This window comes from Bos taurus, chromosome 6, assembly GCF_002263795.3.
Source record: "Bos taurus isolate L1 Dominette 01449 registration number 42190680 breed Hereford chromosome 6, ARS-UCD2.0, whole genome shotgun sequence".
NCBI lineage: Eukaryota > Metazoa > Chordata > Mammalia > Artiodactyla > Bovidae > Bos > Bos taurus.
In genome coordinates this window covers 96,241,474-96,266,561 of record NC_037333.1, presented here as the reverse complement: position 1 = coordinate 96,266,561, position 25,088 = coordinate 96,241,474, and the positions used below count along the sequence as shown (strand labels likewise).

The window sequence follows — 25,088 nt, the reverse complement described above, 5'->3', positions numbered from 1 at the left end:
GGAAAGATACAACCAGAACTATAGTCATAACCAAGTCTGTAGAGTTGGGTCAAGTCCATCACTTCTGGGCCTCCTCAGGCCTCTTGGCTCTCTGCTGAGGCATCCAGATGGAATCAGTCTAAAAACTGACAGTTAAAAACAGTATTAATATGAAGTAGTATTTGCCAGCTAGAAAACACCTCTGAAATTGAATCTCCAATCCCCTCATTTTACAGTTGAGGAAACTAAGAATCTGAGGTGTTAACTTCTCCAACAGAGAGCCAAGTTCTATAGGATCCCTGTTATTAATACTTATTCCTATACTGTTCAGGGTCCCTTTCAAAGAGTATTCACTGCTTTCGCTTTACAGGTGAGAAAATGAGTTCCTTCTGTTATCTGCTCTCAACAGGCTGTCCTGTTTTACATTTTCTTCCTCATTTTGTATCCTCTGGAACAAGTTCAGCTAGCCTTTTTTGCAAATGACTTATTTCAATATACTGGTTAGTTCTCCCTAAAATAACTGTCTAACAGATTCAAACATTACTTCTTCCTGGTTTAATTACTCTGAGATTTAGAGTAAAAAATTTCCCTGCTATGTAAATCACAGAGAAAGAAAGAAAGGGAAATTTTTGAAAAAAGAAGATAAAAGAAAAATGAAAGGAAAGAAAGCCTAAAAACTCCTGTAAAAAATTGTGAAACCTAGTATAGGTGCCTTATCAAGCTAGATGTTCCTAGAGTTATATCACTGTGATATACTTTAAAGGCTAGGTTTTTCCCTCACCGGTGGAAAGGCACAGGCCAAAATTCACATTCATTTTTATTTTGTTGTATGTTTTGAATCAAAAAATGATCATTGTCAACTATTAGCCTTAGTGCAAGAGTGGGGGCAGGGCTAGCCAAAATTGCATCTATTTAGAGATATTTTCAAAACAGTATGTCCCAGTTCAGCTATTCTGGGGGGAAAAGTACAGCTTGTTAGTATTTTGGAAGTTAGAAAGTTTGGGCTCACAACTGCCTTTTGTAACAGCTGGTGTTTGACTTTTAACTTAGGAAGGCAGGGCATTTCAAAAAGAGTTTGTTATGAGTTCTTAAGAAACAAAACAGAACTTAAGACAAGTGTTTTATATATTTGGAGGATTTTATCCAGGCTAAGATATTTTATTTGACCTTCTGTTGTGGATTTCTTGTTGCGAGAGGTGTTAAATTCATCCTTTCACAGAGAAGGCCTTGGTCTTTCTTAGGCTTATTTCCTTGCATGCTTTTTCTTGGGAGATAATCTCTTTAAAATCACTGAGAAATACGTTCTGGACCAGAAAATTTCTATTTATTCCATCTCTTTCCAAATTTCACCTCTGCTGGCAACAGGCATGTCCTTCCATCCCATTTACTCATCAAACACATCTTGAAAACATATACTCTGACTCTCTCAACAGACCTGAAGTGAATGGACTATTCCAGTAATAGACATTTCCATGTATTCAACCTCCATTTTCCTTTCATTCTTGACCACTCTTCAGAGACAGCTAATTGGAGATAATTATGTGGGTAACTGTAGATTCTAAGGTTATCACTAGTTAATTCCAAGCCCTAGAAACATTAGTCATATGCTAGTGGTGTTAATGTGTATGAGGTTTGACCTTAAAGAAGATTTCTATCCAGACTCAAAGCTCTTTTGTGGGTTTAATACTCATAATAAACATCACAGTCTGAGAGAATATACACACAGACACATCACAGCAAGAGAAAGCTAATAATCTTGATAAACTCTGTGAGATGCATAACGTTCTTTAACAAAGTTTTCATATATATAATTTTTTGTGTGTATGTATGTGTGTGTTTATATGCGTGTGTGTGCGCTCAGTCGTGTCCGACTCTGTGACTCCATGAACTATAGACCGCCAGGCTCCTCTGTCCATGGGATTTCCCAGGCAAAAGCACTGGAGTGGATTGCCATTTCCTTCTTGAGGGGATCTTTTAGACCCAGGGATTAAACCTATAGTCTCTTGTGTCTCCTGCATTGGCAAGTGAGTTCTTTACCAGCTGAGCCACAAATTCTCTGGACTTTTTATTAAGTTATACTTTATAAATGTGATTAATCAATAAGCAGGAAAAGGTAAAACAATAACTTTACCAATATATATTGCTTTAAAATGAAAACTTTAAATACAGACATTTAGGGAGTCCCTGGCCTAGTGGTTAGGATTCTGAGATTTACTGCCGTGATCTGGGTTCAATCTCTGGTCAGGGAACTGATCTCCTGTAAGCTGCATCAGTTCAGTTCAGTCACTCAGTCGTGTCCAACTCCTTGTGACCCCATGAACTGCAGCACGCCAGGCCTCCCTGTCTATCAGCAACTCCCCGAGTTCACCCAAACTCATGTCCATTGAGTCAGTGATGCCACCCAACCATCTCATCCTCTGTCATCCCCTTCTCTCCTGCCCTCAATCTTTCCCAGCATGAGGGTCTTTTCAAATGAGTCAGCTCTTCCCATCAGGTGGCCAAAGGATTGGAGTTTCAGCTTCAACATCAGTCCTTCCAATGAACACCCGGGACTGATTTCCTTTAGGATGGACTGGTTGGCTCTCCTTGCAGTCCAAGGGACTCTCAAGAGTCTTCTCCAACACCACAGTTCAAAAGCATCAATTCTTTGGCACTCAGCTTTCTTTATAGTCCAACTCTCACATCCATACATGATCACTGGAAAAACCATAGCCTTGACTAGACAGACTTTGTTGACAAAGTAATGTCTCTGCTTTTTAATATGCTATCTAGGTTGGTCATAACATTCTTTCCAAGGAGTAAGTGTCTTTTAATTTCATGGCTGCAATCACCATCTGCAGTGATTTTGCAGCCCCCCAAAATAAAGTCAGCCACTGTTTCCACTATTTCCCCATCTATTTCCCATGAAGTGATGGGACCAGATGCCATGATCTTTGTTTTCTGAATGTTGAGCTTTAAGCCATTTTTTTCACTCTCCTCTTTCACTTTCATCAAGAGGCTCTTTAGTTCTTCTTCACTTTCTGCCATAAGGGTGGTGTCATCTGCATATCTGAGGTTATTGATATTTCTCCTGGCAATCTTTATTCTGACTTGTGCTTATTCCAGCCCAGTGTTGCATGGCACAGCACAAGAAAGGAAGAAAGAAAAAAAGAAGAAAAGAAATAATTTTAAGATTATGTAACATAGTTATATGAAAACATCCAATTTTCACCATAAAAATCTTTTGTGTTTTTGAAAGAAATTTACAAAATTTTAAAAAGAAAAGGTATGGACACCTGTGTATTCACCACCCACAAATGATAATATCAAGCATCTTGTTGTGTCTGATTTATATCTTCTTTATAAAAGGAATAAATACTATATTGGAAAAGACCCTGATGCAGGGAAAGATTGAGGGCAAGAGAAGAAGGGAGTGACAGAGCATAAGACGGTTGAATGGCATCACCGACTCAATGGACATGAGTTTGAGCAAACTCAGGCAGATAGTAAAGGACAGGGAAGCCTGGTGTGCTGCAGTTCATGTGGTTCAAAGAGTCAGACATGACCTAGTGACTGAACAACAACTGCAAAAACACTTCACATAAAGTTGTCTTCCATGCCCAGTCCCACCCCCACCCCTTCCCAGGGACAGCCATTCTAATTCAGTGAAATAATTAAATTATATGATCTGCCCCATTTGTTTTTGTGCATAAAAATATACTTAGTATTACATATTTCACAGCAATATTTAAATATATTGAACAGAAATGTTGCTGTTACTATGAAAATAATGGCTGTCCATGAGTCAAAACGTCTGGACATTTTACACAATTAAACTTCACAAAATTATCGAGAAATCACAACAATGCTATAATATTTATGAAAGAGGATACAGTCTTATAAAAATTATTTTATTAAGTTAAATAAAAAATACCTTTTAAGTATATGTTTTCATGATGACAACAGCAAATGCTTACTAAAGAAGGTTTTTGATTTCTTTTTTGGGGGACGGGCATGCTCCACAACTTGTGGGATCTTAGTTCCACAACCAGGGGTTGAACCCAGACCCATAGCAGTGAAAGCTCAGAGTCCTAACCACTGGACTGCCAGGGGATTTCATAATTTCTTGAATACAGTTTATAAAGTCTGACTAATAGTCTAAACTATGGTTATGTTAATGATAAAGCAACCGAGAGTTTACTATATTACTATCCTGAATATTAAATAGATAAATGATATTAGCAATATTTAGAGAAATCTAATAAAAGGTATTAAGAACACCTAAAGAATTCTTCTTTATCATTTCATCAAGAAGTATTTAGTAGAGAGTATTTGTCATCAATATTTGAAAACAAATTATCCTTCCATAACCTCAAAGTTCATCACCAGATGGTCAACACTGAAATCAGTTTGATTATATTCTTTGCAGTCAAAGATGGAGAAGCTTTATACAGTCACCAAAAACAAGACCAGGAGCTGACTGTGGCTCAGATCATGAACTCCTTATTGCCAAATTCAGACTTAAATTGAAGCAAGTAGGGAAAACCAATAGACCATTCAGGTATAACCTAAATCAAATCCCTAACGATTATATGGTGGAACTGAGAAATAGATTTAAGGGACTAGATCTGATAGACAGAGTGCCTGATGAACTATGGATGGAGGTTCGTGACATTGTACAGGAGACAGGGAGCAAGACTATCCCCAAGAAAAAGAAATGCAAAAAAGCAAAATGGCTGTCTAAGGAGGCCGTACAAATAGCTGTGAAAAGAAGGGAAGTGAAAAGCAAAGGAGAGAAGGAAATATATACCCCTTTGAATGCAGAGTTCCCAAGAATAGCAAGGAGAGAAAAGAAAACCTTCCTCAGTGATCAGTGCAAAGAAATAGAGGAAAACAATAGAATGAGAAAGACTAGAGATGTCTTCAAGAAAATTAGAGATACCAAGGGAACATTTCATGCAAAGATGAGGACAGAAATGGTATGGACCTACAGAAGCAGAAGATATTAAGAAGAGATGGCAAGAATACACAGAAGAACTGTACAAAAAAGATCTTCACGACCAAGATAATCACAATGGTGTGATCACTGACCTAGAGCCAGACTTCCTGGAATGTGGAGTCAAGTGGGCCTTAGAAAGCATCACTACGAACAAAGCTAGTAGAGGTGATGGAATTCCAGTTGAGCTATTTCAAATCCTAAAGGATGATGCTGTGAAAGTGCTGCACTCAATATGCCAGCAAATGTGGAAAACTCAGCAGTGGCCACAGGACTGGAAAAGGTCAGTTTTCATTCCAATCCCCAAGAAAGACAGTGCCAAAGAATGTTGAAACTACTACACAGTTGCACTCATCTCACATGCTAGCAAAGTAATGCTCAAAATTCTCCAAGCCAGGCTTCAGCAATATATGAACCATGAACTTCCAGATGTTCAAGCTGGTTTTAGAAAAGGCAGAGGAACCAGAGATCAAATTGCCAACATCCGCTGGATCATGGAAAAAGCAAGAGAGTTCCAGAAAAACATCTATTTCTGCTTTATTGACTATGCCAAAGCCTTTGACTGTGTGGATCACAATAAACTGTGGAAAATTCTGAAAGAGATGGGAATACCAGACCACCTGACCTGCCTCTTGAGAAACCTGTATACAGGTCAGGAAGCAACAGTTAAATCTGGACATGGAACAACAGACTGGTTCCAAATAGGAAAAGAAATATGTCAAGGTTGTATATTGTCACCCTGCTTATTTAACCTATATGCAGAGTACATCATGAGAAATGCTGGGCTGGATGAAGCACAAGCTGGAATCAAAATTGCTGGGAGAAATATCAATAACCTCAGATATGCAGATGACACCACCCTTATGGCAGAAAGTGAAGAAGAACTAAAGAGCCTCTTGATGAGAGTGAAAGAGGAGAGTGAAAAAGTTGGCTTAAAGCTCAACATTCAGAAAACGAAGATCATGGCATCCGGTCCTATCTATTTCATGGCAAATAGATGGAGAAACAGTGGAAACAGTGGCTGACTTTATTTTGGGGGGCTGCAAAATCACTGCAGATGGTGATTGCAGCCATGAAATTAAAGGACGCTTACTCCTTGGAAGGAAAGTTATGACCAACCTAGACAGCATATTCAAAAGCAGAGATTACTTTGTCAACAAAGGTCCATCTAGTCAAAGCTATTGTTTTTCCCGTAGTCATGTATGGATGTGATAGTTGGACTTAAAGAAACTGAGTGCTGAAGAATTGCTGCTTTTGAACTGTGGTGTTGGAGAAGACTCTTGAGAGTCGCTTGGACTGCAAGGAGATGCAACCAGTCCATCCTAAAGGAAATCAGTCCTGAATATTCATTGGAAGGACTGATGTTGAAGCTGAAACTCCAATCCTTTGGCCACCTGATGGGAAGAGCTGACTGATTTGAAGACTCTGATGCTGGAAAAGATTGAAGGCCAGAGGAGAAGGAGATGAAGAGTATGAGATGGTTGGATGGCATCACCAACTCACATGAGTTTGAGTAAGCTCTGGGAGTTGGTGATGGACAGAGAGGCCTGGAGTCTTGCAGTCCATGGGGTCACGACTGAGCGACTGAACTGAACTGAACTGAACTTTAAAGTAGCTCCACAAATTTCAGCCCTGAAGGAATGATTAGGAAGTCAAATCAGGTAGGTTTTGAAGTCTTGGACTTACCATCCAAGCTCTTTGACTTGTATAACCTTGGCAGTTACCTTGTTGGTCGGCCTTGGAGAGATCATCTCATCTCTTAGTCTTCAATTTCCTCAATTAATAAATGCCTTGGTTGGTGGCACTGAGGTGGGGAGAGATGAACAGAGATGATCATTAATTTTTCTCAGCTCTAAGATTTTATTATTCTATTATTCATTTTCTCCCTTCCCTGCCACACTCAATGTTCTAGGGCATAGACTGGTAATTAGTCAAAACTAAGGGGATTGTCTAGCAAAATAATCAGACAATATTAAAGGATATAAGAATATGAAACATAAAACTTTTTCTTCATTCATTATAAGATCAACTCCTCCACAAGAAACCAGACCAAACCACTATAAAGAGAAATTTGAACTAGAGAAATAGTACGTCTACCATTCACTATAAAGATTTTACAAGATGAAGAACATTTATCTAAATAAATTCATGTTAAATATAGTTGAATCTCCTCTCAAAAGAATGATTTATTGTTGTTTAGTTGCTCAGCTGTGTCCGTCTCTTTGTGACCCCATGGGCTGCAGCACACCAGAGTTCCCTGTCCGTCACCATCTCCTGGAGTTTGCTCAGACTGATACATTATATTAAAATAGTGTTTAAGGTTATGAAATATTTCTTTCTCTGTATTAAAAAAAGTCACTATGCATTATATAATCAATGATGATGAGACTGTCTTATAACCAGGCCAAGCAATATTGTTTCTCAATATCAGTATGCCTTCTGAGGGTATTGCAAAAATTACTTTGTCTGAATAAGTAAGAATTGGCAAATGAGCAAAATAACGATGCTCATAAAGGAAAAATAATATATTTGCTTTTCTGTAGTTCTTGTCTGGTATAAATGAAAATATGGTAACTTTTACATCTTCTTAGGGCACTTTGAAAACCTACTATGTAAACCTACCTACTTTGTGGAATTTTCCATGCAGTTGTGACATTCTTCTCTACAACTTTAAAGTCCAGTAGACAAACAGTGACAATTTGTCACCTAGAGGATCACCTAGATGTGTGGAAGAGACTTCCCTGAAGTTACCTTTTCTAGTCAATTCCCTTTTACTTAGTGGTAACTTCTTGGCAAATCTAAATGAATGGCTCTCTATAATATTTTTAGTGATCCCAGGAAAGGAAAATATATGCCTCTGTAATAACCACCATTAATATGGAGTGACCTTCATGAACTCAGTATTGTCCCTAAATGAGACAGTGCTGTGAAAGAACATTGTAAATGATAACAATTGTTAGGAATTATTACTGAGGAGATCATTCCAAGGCTCCCCAATCAAGTGTTTCGTTGCAAAAATTCCTCCCAAGTGGCAGGGTTCATTTTATCGTCATGAAAGACCAGGGACTCAGAATCTTACATATCTAAATTTTCAAGTCTTGTGCTCACCATCCTTCCTTCAGGTTCCAGGAAAAGGTAGGAATAGAGGTTCAGTGTCAAACATATACACACTTTATTACTGTGAAATTCCAACATGGCCCCCTCATAGGCTAGGAGGGCCCATGGGCAGAATTCGTTTTACTCAGGCTAGAATGAGGAAGAGGCCACGAAACCCAAGCATGCCAAGCAGCTTCCTTCCCTGTTTCACTCTAGGGTCGCAGATGAGGAAAGGGAAGTCAGGGAAAAGTCATGCTAAAAAGCAGGGGAATATAAGGGTTTTTTTGTAAGGTCTAGAGCCAGGCTGCTCTAATTCACCTGATCAACATCTCATCATCCCATTATAGCCACATGAAAGGGAGAATCCAAACAGAGACGATGCCAACAAATCAGACCTCTGGTTCCAAATGTCTTTGTCTCTACTGAGCCACACCACTGTAGTATCTCATCCTCCCTTTGTGAAAGAGTGCAGTACGGGGGAACCTTGTGGTTTTCTTTCCTCCCTCTTCCTTTAAATTGATTCTCATGCAAAAGCAATCACTTTTCCCACCCTTTTATATAAAATAATGGTATCTGTGCAGTACCGAGGTATTATAGAGTTTGGTTTCTTTTTATCTGTTGATTTTGCATATTCCAGAGAAGCTGCGATTAGTTCAGACAAAGGATGAATTAACCAGCTGCAAACTTATACTAACATACCTTGCTTAGGAACTGTTTAATTGCATCTGGTCATTCTTCCTGTTTCTGCTTTCTGAAATTCTTGTAATCTTCTGTCAAAATATACGTGAGGCAGTGTACCTCATACTTTTAAAACATGGGTTTGTCTTCCTTGGCTTTGAAAGTGAGAAGGCTGAGGATGTGGTCTAGACTGGCTGTTGATAAGCAGTGTGACCTATGCCTTTGTTTCCTGCCATTTATAAACTGGGGCTAAGATTCCATATCCTTAGACTCTTCATCTTCATATTTCAGAGTGACACAAAGAAGCTAAATGAAAGAGAATATGTGGAAGTGTTCTGGAGAGTTACTTGGCCATTTCACAAGGCCCTTTAAGATCCAGAGAGAGGGAATTCAATACCAAAAAAGGCTGCTGTTCTATTGGGAGCATTGTTGTTCAGTCACTAAACCATGTCCAACTCTTTGTAACCCATGAACTGCAGCATGCCAGGCTTCCCTGTCCTTCAGCATCTCCTGGAGTTTGCTCAAACTCATGTCCATTGAGTTGGTGATGCCATCCAACCATCTCATCCTCTGTCATCCCCTTCTCCTCCTGCCTTCAGTCTTTCCCAGCATCAAGGTCTTTTCCAATGAATCAGCTCTTTGCATCAGGTGGCCAAAGTATTGGAGCTTCAGCTTTAGCATCAGTCCTTCTGATGAATATTCAGGACTGATTTCCTTTAGGATGGACTAGTTTGATCTCCTTTCAGTTCAAGGGACTCTCAAGAGTCTTCTCTCCAGCACTACAATTCGAAAGCATCAATCCTTTGGCACTCAGCCTTTTTTATGGTCCAACTCTCACATCCATACATGACTACTGGAAAAAACTATAGCTTTGACTAGACAGGCCTTTGTTACTGTTTTTCTTACGCTGAAGCCTTGGTCCATTCCTTTATACTTTTCCCTGTTTAGTTCTATTTGGTGTTCTGGAGCCTTATTCCTCTTTGATATGATGCACTTTAAGCATTTGAAGGCTATCTTTGTGAGATTTTTATTTAAATTTCTTGTGTCTTAAGAAAATCATAAGCCACAAAAATGATATTTAACTTGTGTCTGAGACAAGTGATAAACATTGCTTCGCAATGAAAAGAACTGGTCTCTGGTTTATCTACATATATCTACCAGTTTTAAGAGCAATGAAAAAGCCAGACTCTGGTTTAATTTATATACACATAGTTACTAGTTTTAACAGAAATATCTTGGACATGTGATATGACCAAGAAATAGAGGATTTTTTTCAGATATTATTTCAAAAATCTTAGAGTAATTATATCCATTCTGTAGAGTGGATTGGAACATTGGAATCAGAGAGATACAAGTTTAATTCATGGCTTCTTCATTTGAATGTTCTTGGCAGTTATTTACCTTCTTAAGCCTTAATTCCTTATCTCATAAATGGAGAAAACAGTACCTATATCCCAGAGTTTTGGTGAGGACAAACGATAATGTACACAAATATGAAAGTGAAAGTGTTAGTCGCTCAGTCCATAAAATGAACATGATGAAATACTCAGCAGCGAGTAAACGAAGTGAACACCATCAACTTATGTCAACATGGATGGATAGATGATCAAAACTTAGAAAAAACCACGAGAAAGAAAATGAGATGGATTACACAATAATGTTTAGGTAAATAAACTCTTGTGGTGCTCACATAAAATACACGTCATCGTTCATGAAAGGCAGATCAAAACATCCGTACCACATCTGTGAGAAGGAGTAAGTGGCTTTGGGTGAGAAGTGGGGTCTTAGATGGGAAATGAAAGAGAGTGAAATAAAAGGAGGAATGTGGGACATGAATCAGTCGTGACGACTGTTGTAATTTTGTGAGCTTCAGGTCCAAAGGGAAGGGAAAGAAAAATAATGTTCAGCACAGAGCTGGCCATATAGAAGCTCAATACAAGTGGCTGTTTTTATTACCCAAGTGAGGTCCTACTCAGCAGGGGTTTATTTGCATCAATTTGACCAACATTACTGAGCTTACCAACATGTCAGAGACAAGAGCTGAGCCAATGGAGTCCAAAGACCAGAAAGAAACTATGACAAGTAGAGGATGGAATGAATATCTTTTCATGATAAAAGATAATTAAATACATACTCATAAAAGCTATTATTTACCATTTGTGAGGCATTCATTCATTCAACCAACATATGGATAGTGAGTGTGTATTGTGTGTTAGATACTGTTGTAGACATTGGAAACAGCAGAAAGACCACAACTCCAGCAACAAACCACAAACTTGGCTCTTATGGAACTTATAATGAAGGGAGGGAAGCAAATGCTAATAAGTAAAATAGACAGTATGTTAAATGGTAGAAAGTGCTGTGGAAGAAACAACAAAGCAGAGAAGGCTGAGATGGATGGGGGAGGGGTCTACAGTTTTAAATAGGGAGATCAGGGGACTTCCCTGGTGGTACAGTGGCTAAGACTCCACTCTCCCAATGCAAGGGGCCGGGATTTGATCCCTGGTCAGGGAACTAGATCCCACATGGTACAAATAAGATCCCACATACTGCAGCTAAAGATCCTGCATGCCACAACTAAGACCTGGCCTTGTGTATATGTGTGCTCAGTCGGGTTCACTCTTTGCCACACCATGGTCTGTAGCCCACTAGGCTTCTCTGTCCGTGGGATTTTTCAGGCAAGAATACTGGAGTGGGTTGCGATTCCCTTCTCCAGGAGATCTTCCCCACCCAGAGATCAAACCCATGTCTCCAGTATCTCTTGCATTGGCAGGCGGATTCTTTACCACTAGCGCCACCTGGGAAGCATTAAACAAATACTAAAACGAATTTAAAAAATAATAATGAGGTCAGAGAATGCTTCTCCAAGGGATACTTTTCCAAGCTTATTTTGTGTATTACATCTTTTCATCTTGTTCCATGAAGAATTTGCTTTTATAAAGCATGACTGCTATTTTTTAGATGAGTCAGCTGGGCCTCAAGAATCCTTCCTTGCCTTTTCTAAGGTTTGATCACTGGGTAAGAGATAGAGGATTAGAGTTTGAGCCACCTAACTCTGGAGCAGTCTTCTTATGTATTACTCTCACACAGAGAGCTGGAAGGGGCCCTGGGGGATGAGCCAGAATGGGGAGCAGGAATGTGGTTTGGAAAAGCACCGAATCAATAGTATCATAGTATCTATTATATATTTTTGAGAAATTAAAACAAACTTCTTTTATTTGGATGGAAGAAAGAAAAACTGCAGAATGTAAAACTGGGCAAATCTTTTGGGCTGGTGGGTATATCCGGAGGCTACTACAAAGGATGTCAAACATTTCCATTAAGAAATCATGATTTACTCCAACTATTATTTATTGCTACAGGAGCAGGAACCTCAGGATTGGAAATGACTTGCCCAACCTGTTATGGCTTTTTGCTGCAGAACCAGGGTGGAAAACTGAGCTGGAAAAACTAGCCAACCAGCACAACCACAACAGGGCTGGGCCACACAAGCCTGGTGCTTTACTCTGAATAGCTAGCTGGCCATGCCAAGCTGTCTTGACCTTATGGCTCCTTCTTTAAACTGTAGAGAAGCTCAGATAAGTGAGAGTGGCTTCCTGAGTCATGGTGCGGGGAGGGGGGAAGGGGATGGGGAGGTAGAGGGGAGTTGTGGGGTGGGGGAGACCCATTTGTAGAAGAGAAGGATGGAGTATAATTAATGAAAGAGAAACCCCAGGAGGCACCGATGAAGAAGCTGAGGGAAGGGATGAGCTAAGCACAGGCAAGGTGAGCTTCAAGAGCACTGTTTCCATCCCAGGAAGGAGGAGGGAGGGAGGGAAGATGGCACAGAGACAAAAAAACATTCCTCTATCTCAGTAATCCTAATTATAGTCCTATAGGCCAGGTATGAATAATGTTGTTTTATACATGGGAAAACGGAAGCTCAGAAAAGCTGCTTTACTTATCCAAGGTCACATAGCAGGCAAGAGTCTGTGTGTGTGTGTGTGTGTGTGTGTGTGTTTTATATTGTATTGGAGCATAGAGCCAACTGGGTTTCCCTGGTGGTTCAGACTGTAAAGAATCCGCCTGCAATCGAGACCTGGGTTTGATCCCTGGGTTAGAAAAATGCCCTGGAGAAAGGAATGGCTACCCACTCTAGTACTGTGACCTGGAGAATTTCATGGACAGAGGAGCCTGGCAGGCTACAGTCCATGGTGTGGCAAAGAGTAGACAGGACTGAGCTACTTTCAGTTCACTTCACTTCATATAGCCAATTAACAATGCTGTGATAGTTTCAGGTAGACAGCAAAAGGACTCAGCCATACATACACATGTATCCTCCTGATGCTTTAAGATTTTGTCCTTTTCTTGCATCTCTTCCTTCCCCTGTTTTTCATCTTTTCTTCCCTCCAGTCTCTTTTTCTTCGTACAAGGTGAAGTACTGGGGGTTTTACCTCTTTTTCTAAAATAGTTATCAAGTATCCAATGATAAAGTATAAGGTTACCATGACAGCAAGACATTTACTGAGGTCAGGCCACCCCTTTGCCTCCAGAATCTTATTTCACAGCACAGTTCCCTTTCATTGTTGCACCTGTAACAGCCTCAATTTTACGTTTTGTTCGGGTGACGATTTTTTAAATGTTTGTCCTCCACTAAACTGTAAGCTTCATAATGTCAGGGACCAACCTGGAGTGTGCCCCCAGCGTTTGGCACAACCCTAGCACTCAGGTTTTCTGTAAATATTTGCTGAGCGAATGTTCTTGTGGTTTCTCTCCGCTCTCTTCTGAAAGTTACACGGACAATAACCTCTAGCTCATAATTATGTTAATAGAGACGGTATAACAAGTCGAGCCGGTACTTACAGGTAGCACACAAGTAAACGAACACACACAGGCACACACATGACTGCACAAACAGCCCCCGGCAGGTGCACTTGGGAGGAAGCGCACGCCGACCGAGCGAGCCGAACCAGCGCTGGTAAACACTGCGGCGCCGGGCTCCGCCGGCCTCCGCAGCGTGGGAGGGTACGGAGGCAACCTCGCTGCTGGAGTCCCGGGCCTCAGGGGACGCGTGGGCGGGTCCCGGGCGCCGGGGGCGGTGGCGGAGTGGGCGGGGATCTTCGCCGTGATTGGCCCGTGAGGACGGGCGCGGGGCGGGGCTGACGGCGGGGGCGGGCCTTCGGAGCCAAGTGGGTGTGCGCCCCGGCCGCGGCCGTAGTTTCAGTATAAACAAGGCACCGGACTGGTTGGACAGAGTTCTTTTTTTCCCCCTCATCTTCCCGCGCGCTTTCGTTCCCTGTCCTTTGGTTGCGTTGGTGGGCACACGGAAAAAAGTCGGGAAGCCGAGGACGAGGGGTCCATCTGCAGGTGAGTTGTTCCCTGATCAGTAGTTCTCTTGGGAGAAACCAGAGCCCGGCTGCGGGAACGCGCGACCCTGCCGCGCGCTGCCCTCTCCCAGGCTCTCGGACTCGCTCCCGCTGTCGGTGCCCCTGGAGGCTGCGGGAGAGCAGGGCGAGCGAACGCTCCTGGTGCAGAGCGTTCCGCGAAAGCGAGTGGAGTGGGGACTTCTCCTGCCTGGCCACCGAGGGCGTCTGGGGCCACCTTTGGAGCGGTCACGGTGCCAACAGGTGCGGGACCCAAGTCGATGGGGTCCAGGAGGGGACAGGCTTGGGCTTTTGCCTTGTTTTTCTCAGTCGGATCCCACAGCCAGGCCTCTGTCTCGAGATCTTGGTACAGTTTTTGAGGATCTGTCCGAGTCCTAGTCGCTGTTCATCCTTTCTTCATCCTCTTCGCCCTTCCTAGGTTGTTTTCTTCTACTTCTTGGCTAGTTTTCGTGCGTGGGTGGGGGGGGGAGGGGTGCTGTTTATTTTTGGTGTCGGAGCCTTAAAATCTTAAGGTTTGACTCTTAAAAGAGACAAGGGAACAGAAGTCATGTGCTCACCACTGACACGGTGATATTCTTTAATTCCTCCGTTTGGCTGGCTACTTGGGACAGAGTGTCCCCTTGCTCTTGCCTGAGCTCAGGTGAGTCGTCTTGGGTCACCTGGCTGGGAGATAGTAATCTGAACTGTGGGTACCTGGGAGCCTCGCGGGCTGCTGGCGGGAGGGAAGCTTCTTTCTCGGGGAACCGTGGAAACTTCAGTGCTGTTCCTGAGAAAAAGCAGAACAGGGGGGCTGGAGGGTACGTAGGTGTGTCTGTCTGTCTACGTACCACTGGAATATTGATTCTCACCTTACCCCAACGTGATCCGCGCAGATCAAGGGAGAGCAACGTAGCTAAGTCCTCTGACAGTGCAGAGTGGCGCAAGTGTACCAAGAGGGCATCTCTAGGGAGCGACCCTCTTTTCTGAGTGGATGGATATGCCCATCTTTGCTAACGAATACGGTGGGTATAGTGTATATGGATGGATATGCACACAAATTTGTGTACGTGTGTTTGGGTCGAAAGCGTCTCCAAGGAGTCATTCGTCAGCAGCACCATGTGACGGTGGTCAGGGACTGCTGGTGCGCGTAGATCTATATTTAGACCTCGATGATCTGATGGCCTGGGAGGGTCTCTGAACTGGGTGCATAAAGGGGAAGAGTTCAGGGATCAGGCTTTTGCCCTCTTGATTAATGTCTGGTACAGTCAGACTCAGATGGGGTGAATAATTATTCTTTCCTTCTGAAGACAGCGGCTAGAGCTTAGCATGTGATGGCTGTGTCTTAATTTAAAACATAGACCATGGTGATAAGCCTAGGCTAAGAAACAAGGAGGTTACAGTTCACCAGAGTATACGCCCGATCAGAGATTTGGGAGGAAAACAACTAGTCAGGTGAGGTTTAGGGCAAATGTAGAAGTGACTTCTAAAAGGAAATAAAAATAAAAATGCTTGGATGTTGAGATTTTCATAACAGATTAAAAAGTGTGGCAGCTTGTTGGATCCTATTATTAATGGTTATTTTATTTGGGGGGGAGGGAGGAGGACCTCGGGCATTTTTGACAGACATCAGGGTTCACAGTTGATGCTCTGTTACACCTTTCAGGCAAAAAGTGGAGATGATCAGCTACGGATTAGCAAGTTTCTTGTTGGCATTCTTCTACTACATGTTGGTCAATCCTTTGTTTTCCTAGAGGTGGCAACATTTCTGGCTACTAAGCCTAGTACTTTCCAGTGGTCTAATGGACTATTAAAGCCTTAGAATTTATTTCACCCTTGGTGCATTTTCAGTCTTGCTCTATTTTATATGCTCCACTAGCCCAGGGATGGGGGAGCCTGGTGGGCTGCCGTCTATGGGGTCGCACAGAGTCGGACACGACTGAAGCGACTTAGCAACAGCAGCAGCAGACACTTAATCTGATGTTTGAGACCCTACTGACTTTTGGAATAGAAAATCATAAACCATTTGTATTTATTGTTTTTTAAATTTAATTTATTCTTATCCATATATTAAATATTTAAATATTATTTATCACAATTCACACTTCTTATATTATTACTAACACTGCATTCTTACAGTTCAAAATTAGCTACTAGCTAATAAGCTACAATAGACACACAGAAAAAAATATCAGTCGAATAACACCTCTCTAGGAGAAAAAAGAAATGGTTAAGAAAATTGAAAGGGCAAAGCTAGGTGATGGTCTATGTTGGTAAGGTACCTAATATGGCAGAGGAAAAGGTGGGTTCAACTTCATCAGTCTCCAGAGGTGGCCTGGAACAATTGGACTTTGGAGGAGCATTCGGATGACCCCAGAGAGAATATCTGCTTGAACAGGAGATGAGGAAATAAGGGTATACTCCCTTCCTTGGGAGACGAATCTGGCATCTCTAAAGCAGGGACTTAGAATCTTGATTCTGATGCCACAGATAATGAATGGAAAAGCCATAACATTTTGTGTGGTTGTAAGGAGACAAATTATACTATTGAAAATACTGCTTAAGATTGATGAGGTTTTTGTCTTTAGTGGTTGAATTCAAATGTTACCTCCCCTTCAGTTGCACTTTTGGGTTCGCAGTTAAATTTATAAAAATTAGATTCGTGCAACCGTCTTATCCTAGAATGACAGATGTAGCCAAGTGCTATAGGCAGATTTCTGCCTTGGAAATAGAGACTAGGGGTCTAATCAATCTGGAGCCCTAACAAGTCACTCCCTCTCTCCCTATACCTGCAATATCTGTGAAATTGATGAGTTGTCAAACTAGATGATTTATGAGTCTCTTTTAGCTCTGTGTTAGCTGACTTATTTTGCTATACTATCACTTCATTCATTTGTACCATTTATTGGCTGTGGAAGAATGAAGGCTGAAGTCATGATCTGTGGTTAGATGTTCAGCTACTTCATGGGTACACAAAAATGAGACAGGAGAGTGAAATTTCTTATTGATGAAAATTATGTAGATTTATTATTCACCTGAACTGCCTTTTGTTTTTCTCCTACAAGTGTTTTTAAAAATGCTAGTTTTCAAGAAGGCTGAATGAGGAACATTTTTTGACCTTTTAAATTAGTGTTACTGTTAAAACTGATCATCTTAAAATCAATCTTTTGACCAGTCTGTATATTACTTCATATGGTCTGTATATTACCTTGTTTCAAAACTTCTATGTCTAGAAGTCATTCAGTTGATTCATATTTTATTAGGAAACTCTGGTATGAAAATTACTATAACACAGAGAAAGCACAAGTTAGTCTTGTAAGAAAGGAAAGCACTTTATAGACCACTAATATCCTTCTGTTTATCTAAAAGGGAAGAATGGAGGGGGGAGGTGGCAGATAACGGTAATTTTTCAAGAACTTGCAGTCAAAAAAATAATATTATCCTAGTAACCATGTTAATAGAAAATTATACTTGTTTACTAAATGTCCTAAGTATCAGGTTATTTTCCTATTGAGGTAAATTGGGTTTAGAAACATAAACCCTTTTAGTTAAGGTTGCTTCCCCATTTGATATTCTGTAATTTGACTTGAAATCTATCATGTGTAAATGATGATTCCACTACTTATCTCTGTGCTGTGCAATATGATAGCCAGTGCTGTTCAGTAACTAGCCACATGGGGATATATGAACTTAAGTTTAACTAAATTAAACAAAGTAAAAAAATTGCACGAGTCATGTTTTAGGTGCTCAGTAGCTACGTGTGTAAGTGGCTGATGTATTGGCCAGAAAAAGAAAGTTTCAAATATCTCAGCAAGTTCTTTTTGACAGCCCTTAATTAGATGATGATGATTTTGATTATCCAGAAGATCATTTTTATTCCCCTGGGAAAATTACAATTAATTCTCATCATAAACAGCACCCAAGACATAAGGAAATAAGACCGACTGGCTTTGTATGTTTGCAACTGTATATCATGAGCAATGCCACCTCCCAAAGTTCAGTAATTTGCCACAATCACAAACAACCAATTTCTCAAAAAATTTCCCCCAGAACTCCAGTTGTCCTTTTACTTTTCTAAACCAGCACCTACTGTTTCTGCTAGAATGCACCAGCCCTTTCAACGACAAGGAACGTGGAGCCATCTACTGTTACCTTCAGGAACTGCATGGAAGTTGTAGATGAAAAACGGTGCAGGAAGAATATCAACATGCACTGGGATCATTTCCTACAAAAAAAAAAAATAGTAAAGATTTATCTCAAAGAAAGGTTTTAAATGATTCTCCAGGCCTATTTATAGTTTCCATGTACTGAATTGTTGTTTTGTGTCTTGATAAACTGCTGACAAGATAGTCCCAAGTCAAAAGATGACAAATTTTAGCTTTGTTTTTCTTCCAGGGAAACCAAAGATAGTAATTATTTGAGTCAGAATTCTTTTCCTTCGTTAATTAGGAATTAGTTTTGTTTAAAAAAGGTAGCATCTAGGACAAATGAAGCAAAATGCAAATTCATTTTTTAAATGGAAACCTGTAACAAATCAGGAAATACCCCTATTTCATCCTTATAGAGAGAAATAGGACCTTCTTTCCTCAGAAATACTGATTATTTCCCCTTGACTGTGAGATCTCCTAAGCATTTGGGGCTCAGTTCCAAAGAATGTACTTATCTGGGAGTTAGTTACTTTTTGTTCTCATGCCAAAGAGGTGAGTCAGTTCTTACTTGTCTGCTCTGTATTGTTTGTAATCTCAACACAATACCTCTTTTTTCAAGGAGGTTAGCAAAGGTGTAGCTTTTCTAGCATCCAGAGATGCTGCTAGGAAGAAATGAGAAGATAATCTTTGAGACGTTTTCAAGCTCAAAATAATCCTGTTTTAGATAGTGTTGGAAACTTGATTTTACTTTCTTCCAACTCAGATCCATAATTAGAGAAACCCTCTCTGAGCCTACTGTTAACTGTTGTCTTCTGAGATTCGCAGTGCCTGAAGGAGGATAAAAGTACTTGAGATCCCAGCTGGAGTCAAGCTGAAATATGTGAACTCTTTTTTCATTCCCATCTCTGGAACCTCAAGTGAGAAAGGGAAGTGGTGGCCTCTCACCAAAGGGCAAAGTTCCTCTGGAATCTGGATGGGAATTTGGGAACCAGTCATTCCCGGATCTTAAATTAAGCCTCTCCTTACTAAGCAAATATGGTTTCGAAGTTCAACTGTGATAGAGTGGCTGTCCTCTACCTCACTGGGACACATGCCCAGCATTTTTTAACAGAAGCAAAAGGATAGCAATCAATATAAAGGCATTGGATTTATTAAATATCTCACCAAGGCGCTGTATGATGAAATAGGGAGAAATACATCTCTTTTTTTTCTTGCACTCTTACCCTTTGCGATCTCATTCTCCTGGGTGTAAACGAAATGCTGACTTGACATCTTGGTAGAGATTTACAAAACACCTAAAGCAGATGTTGAAGGATGGCCTTTGATTTAGTTCCCACACCCGTCTTTTCCTGGCCCTCTTTTCCAATTTGCATTGTCACCTGAAACCACCTTAGCCTCCTGCACCTGCCTCCCCATAAATAACCTTGTGCAAAAGCAGTCGCTGATTCAAACACAGTCTGCTGTTTCGAGAAAAGGCAGCTTTTCATCTGGTGCCTTAGTTGGTTTGAAACCATTAGGCATGCCTTTCAAATCCATTCATCCCTTAAATCACCCAGAGCCTGCTTCCTTGCTGCTGGATCAATGTCACGCTGAACTCTGGCAGGGTCCTTGAAAGAACATGATATATCTTTGTGACTGAATTAGCTGCTCCTGTGAGATATCTTGTCTGTCAACCAACTTTCCAGGTTCCCAAATTCATTTTAAGAAAGAGCATTCATCTTGTATACCTGGGTTGGGTATCGCTTACTTCCCCTTGGGAAGTGTCCCAGAAGAACCTGTAATCTGTATGCTAATTCTGGCAACTCAAAGCTTTCTTTTATCCTGGGTCATTGTTTTAAAAACCAAATTCATTTCCCACTGTCTCATTGCCTTCTCTCCATTCCAAAGTCCTCAATTTGTGGAGGGTGTGGGAGGGAGGGTGGGAAGGCCTATTTAATTATCTCTACCCCCCAAAAAGAAGTGTCTTTTTCATTCTCTTTAACTCCATTGGATCAGTACTACCAGGAAAAAAAAAAAAACAAAAAACAAATATTTATTGCTTTCTAAGGAGCCAGTTTTGAATGTGTTACACCAAGGTTCTCTTCAGAACCACCATATTCTCCTTCTTTAAGGAAGTGGGTAATAAATACAATCCAAGTTCTGTACAGACCAGCACACATACTTCCTAATCTGAGATCTGAGCTGTCTAAAAATATATACACATTTGTTGGTTGATTTCTTGCAGAGAAGTTTGTGATCTCCCTAAAAAGCTAGAGCCCACTGGCCAAATAGAATATATTCTGAGTTTCCAGCAACTGGGTTACAAATGAAACTTTGCAAGATGAGAACTGTTTGTGAGATTAACCTGTCTCTTAAGCCTTATCTTCCTGGTAGTAATTTGAATAGAGTCAACAGCTTTTTCAAGCATCTCACATCAATCTCACTTTTTCCAAAAGAGTTAACTGCTTTGAAGTTTGACTTAACCAGCAAATTAAGGACGGTACTTAATCGCCTGGGGGAGGAAATGGCAATCCGGTCCAGTATTCTTGCGTGGAGAATCCCATGGACAGAGGAGCCTTCGGGCACCAGTCCATGGGATCTCAAAGAGTTGGACAAGACTGAGCACAGCACAGCACTTAATGCTGTCACTTATTTCAATTTTGGAAAAAAGTGAATTTCTCCTAAACCAGAATTTTTGCTATCTGGTCCCCACAGCAGGTACATTGGGTTGGGCAAAATTTGTACTAAAGAAGGATGGAGAACTTGGTGGAGGATGTGCTAAAGAAGGACGGAGAAGTTAGTGTTGAGATTATGTTGGAAAGGATAGAGAAGGTAAGTAAATTGAGAGTTTACAGAACCCAACAGACAGAACATAGTAATTGTGAGAGCTGTAAAGAGAAGGTTTGCTGCAGATAAGAAGCCAGAGCTTCACTGAGATTAAAGAAAATAAATGGAAGCTGTGGGTAGGAACTACCTTAAACTCAGTCCTTCGTCCACTGGGGTAACGTCAGCAAAGGATTCCTGGAATTAATAGCACCTGGGGCTAAATGCTTCTTTGGATTCTCGTGTCCAGTACTTGGACATTCTGTGAATTTGTTTTCTTAAACAAAAACCAAGCCAATATTTAATCTTCTGAGCCTCCCTATTTAATTCTAGAACTGTAGCAGGTTGAACTAAAGTCTTGAACATCAAGTTTGAGTAATGCTAAATAAACAGTAGTTCCTGATGTGGGTAATAAGAGGAAAGATACTTGAGAGAAAAAAAAATTCCACTATGTTTATCTTTGGAAGTATTTAAAAATCCACTTCACAAACAGTACTTTCTGTGCCGTTCTGCTGACCTTTCCCCTTGTTTAACAAATATGTCTATTACACAAGGCAGTTGATCTTTCCAGAAAACAGACTGGCCACTTGCTAGAGATTGTCCAGAAATTAGTTATGCCTACTGTGATCTATGAGCTTTCTTTGTATCATTTTATCTCATCAGATTTTTTTTTCTGGAAATCTATAAAGTACACACAAGCAAATATTACTGTATTTCATTGAATCTAAGATGTCATCCATTATAAGATGCTCTTTTATATATTGCTAAAAAAAAGACTGATGGTTAAATGTGTTTTCTTGTCACTCAACTATCTAATGAATCCCAATTTCAAAGAAACTAAAATACAAAGAAGTGTATATTAGAATCTCTGAAATCTCTGATTAGAGGGGATTATTCTTTGATGGCAAAGGTCAGTATCTTAAATACTTCTGTTGACAGTGTTGCTTTTTAATAAGAGTAATTAATGGCCTATCATACATCTTGGGAGCAAGGATTTATGTAGAACTTGTAAAGCATATAAATTACTCTAATAGACTACAGTTTGGGGCAGACTGACAGGCTTTTCATTTTATGGGTAAACATTTGAAGTTCAAAGAAGACCATTTGCAGTATAGCATGATGCAGAGTTGTAAATTTTGAACCTGGAATGTGAAGACCTGGGTTTGAAAAATGGTATGCAAGTTGAATTATCAAGATGGTTTGTGGTCAATCAATCAGCTGATCAGCAACAGAGCTTTGGGCTAATTAGAAGGCAGAAAGCAACCAGTGACATGGTCTTTTCTTAAATTTGATTTTTAGTAAACTATAACCCCAATTAACTTATCTCAGTTTACCACCCTTTGCTATTTGCAGTATTTTCTGTTGGTACCTGGTCAGAGAGTTTTTTTGATGTGTTGATATTTTGTACACAGTTCCCAGGAACAATACAAATGCCTTTTGTCATTGCTCTAAAAAATGCTCTAACTTTGCCATAAAGGAAATTGGTAGTTTGTTGTTATTTAGAATTTTGGAAGGAGAGAGCAAAAGTGGAAATAATTGACTAGGGGTGAGTAAGTGAGTCTCCAAAGTTTTCAAGGCTCTTAAGCCCCAGATGAGGGCTTCATACAGTCTGCGTCTTTGCCCATATCTGGATCCTTGTCCACTTTATGGGAGTAAATAATTAAGAAGTACTTTTGGTGCTGATTTTTTGAAAGGGAATTCTGAGTAATTTGTGACCATTTTGTGGGTTAGTGATTCCTGTCGATCAACCGAAGGCCGCAGGGGTGTGTGTGCAAGATGCAAGAACGTTCCTCGGGCTCACTGGATGCTGTAGCCACATGACTGTGTGGTCCTAATCTGGTCGCTTCACCTCACTGCACAGGGTCTCAGCTTGTGCACTGGTGGACAGAGGAGAGTGGACCTGACTGTCATGGCGCTTGGACCTTGGCTTCTTGCATAACTGTTTTCTAGTCATTGCTGATCCCTTAGCACCTAGCTACAGCCTTAGATGCTAGTCTGTTAGCATATGTTCCCCACCTAGTTACAGCCTTTGAATCCTTACTCTTCGTGGGGCCTCTGGGCAACCACTTCAGATTGATTGCAGTTAGAAAGTGAGATGAAACCTATTTCCACCTTCGACTAGTTGATTTCCTATGGTCCTTTTGAACTTTTGGCACTTTCTGATTGTCTGAAATTCCCAACTCTTGGCCTACTGTCTCCCCGAAGCCCTTTACTATGATGGTTTCAGTAGCAATGAGTGAGTGGAAAAATCAAGGAAAATTCATGATTCTTGGCAGAAGGGGAAAAAGAAAACCTTCAAGGGCATGATGGAGTGAGTTCCACTTGTCAACCTTGGATGCCAAGGATACTGTGTGGTTTTAACCATCTAAAGCTTTTTTAAGCCAGAGGCAGGTGACCACATCCAAATGGAAGGTTCCTTCCAGGCTGTAACTTTTAGGTGTTTCTCATCTCAGTCTCTGGTGTCCCAGTTTAAGGACATTTCGACTTTCTCAGGGCAAGGGCAGATGGTCTCTTGTTTTTCTTCCCACCAGGAACAACCCATGTGCAAAGATGATATCGCATGTGAAACAGGCTCACGGAAAACTGGCAGTTTGGAGAGGACAGCAGCATACTTTGTCCATTGTCTTAGAAAATGTTAGCCTTGAGTTGTTTAACTGTGATTCCTATGTATAAGATCTTACCAACTAAGTGGAGAGCATTTGTGTTAACATCTACATCTCAATGTTCCTGGTCCCTTGGCCATTATGACCATGTCCTGCCCAAGTGAGAGGGATGGCAGCGATGACTCTGGTGGTTACCGGTCTCCCCAGACAGTGATTCTCAGTCCTCACTTTCTTCCCATTTGTGACTGTATTTTTGGAGAATAGTTGATTTACAATGTTGGGTCAGTTTCAGGTGTACAGTAAAAGGATTCAGTTATACATATATATACTGTTGCTCTTCAGTCACTAAATCATGTCTGACTCTTTGCTACCCCATGGACTGCAGCACACCAGCCTTCCCTGTCCTTCACTGTCTCCCGGAGCTTGCCCAAACTCACATTCATTGAGTTGGTGATGCCATCCAACCATCTCATCCTCTGTCACCCTTTTGCCCTTTGCCTTTTGCTTCTCCTTTTGCCCTCAATCTTTCCCAGCATCAGGGTCTTTTCCAGTGAGTTGGCTCTTCACATCAGGTGGTTCAAGTGTTGAGCTGCAGCAGCAGTCCTTCCAAGTATATTAAGGGTTGATTTCCTTTAAGATTGACTGGTTTGATCTCCTTGCTGTCCAGGAGACTCTCAAGAGTTTTCTCCAGCACCACAGTTTGAAAGCATCAGTTCTTCGGTGCTCAGCCTCCTTTATGGTCCAGCTCTCACATCCCTGCGTGACTACTGGAAAAAGATATTCTTTTTTCAGATTCTTTTCCTTTGTAGATTATTACAAGAGATTGAATATAGTTCCCTGAGCTATACAGTAGGTCTTTGTTGTTTATCTGTTTTATGTATAGTAATGCATATCAGTTAATCCTAAATTCCTAATTTATCCCCACCACCACCTCCCGCCACTACTTTCCCCTTTGGTAAACACAGATGTTTGTTTTCTATGTCTGTGAGTCTGTTTTTGTTTTGTACATAAATTCACTTATATCACTTTTTAAGACTCTGCATATAAGCAGTATCATATGAGGTTTATCTTTCTTTCTTTGTGCTATTTCATCGTGGATGGTTTTATGTTCTCCCTCAGTATTGGTTTATGGATGGGATAGACCACAAAATACTGAAGTTATTATTTTTCTCCTTTTTCAATTTCTTGATGCTTCTTTCCCTAAATGCCATTTCACCTGCCAGGGCAGCTTTACAGTGGGTGTTGTTTGTTCCCAACACCCCACCCCTGGCGGCTCCCTGCCCAGGTACGTGCAGGTACTGTGATGCTCTGGCCCCCGTGGGAGGGTGGCAAGGGGGCACCTGGGACAGCCATGCTTGGAGAGGGATGTATAGCCACAGACAGACCCCCACTCCCCGCCCCCATTCGGATGCAAATATCTTAAGCCTCTTGAAAAGAAAGATTAGCCCAGGTTGTGTCCTCCTGCAGC

The 25,088-nt window shown here is 41.0% G+C and overlaps 1 protein-coding gene and 1 long non-coding RNA gene across 3 annotated transcripts in view; one reads left to right on the top strand and one right to left on the bottom strand.

Moving 5' to 3' along the window:
* Positions 1 to 25,088, top strand: part of RASGEF1B (RasGEF domain family member 1B) — a 660,869-nt gene that overhangs the window by 608,675 nt on the left and 27,106 nt on the right. Inside the window, 1 exon segment of one of the 2 annotated variants that reach the window (NM_001083649.1) lies at positions 13,959 to 14,074. The exons of the other annotated variant lie outside the window; for it this stretch is intronic. The gene's annotated coding sequence lies outside the window, so the exon portion shown is untranslated. 2 annotated transcript variants of the gene reach the window in all.
* Positions 745 to 13,889, bottom strand: LOC112447109 (uncharacterized). Its single transcript, XR_003035202.2, has 3 exons — positions 13,571 to 13,889; positions 6,641 to 6,758; positions 745 to 3,074 (listed from the first exon to the last, which is right to left on the bottom strand). It is a non-coding gene; the product is annotated as an uncharacterized lncRNA (long non-coding RNA).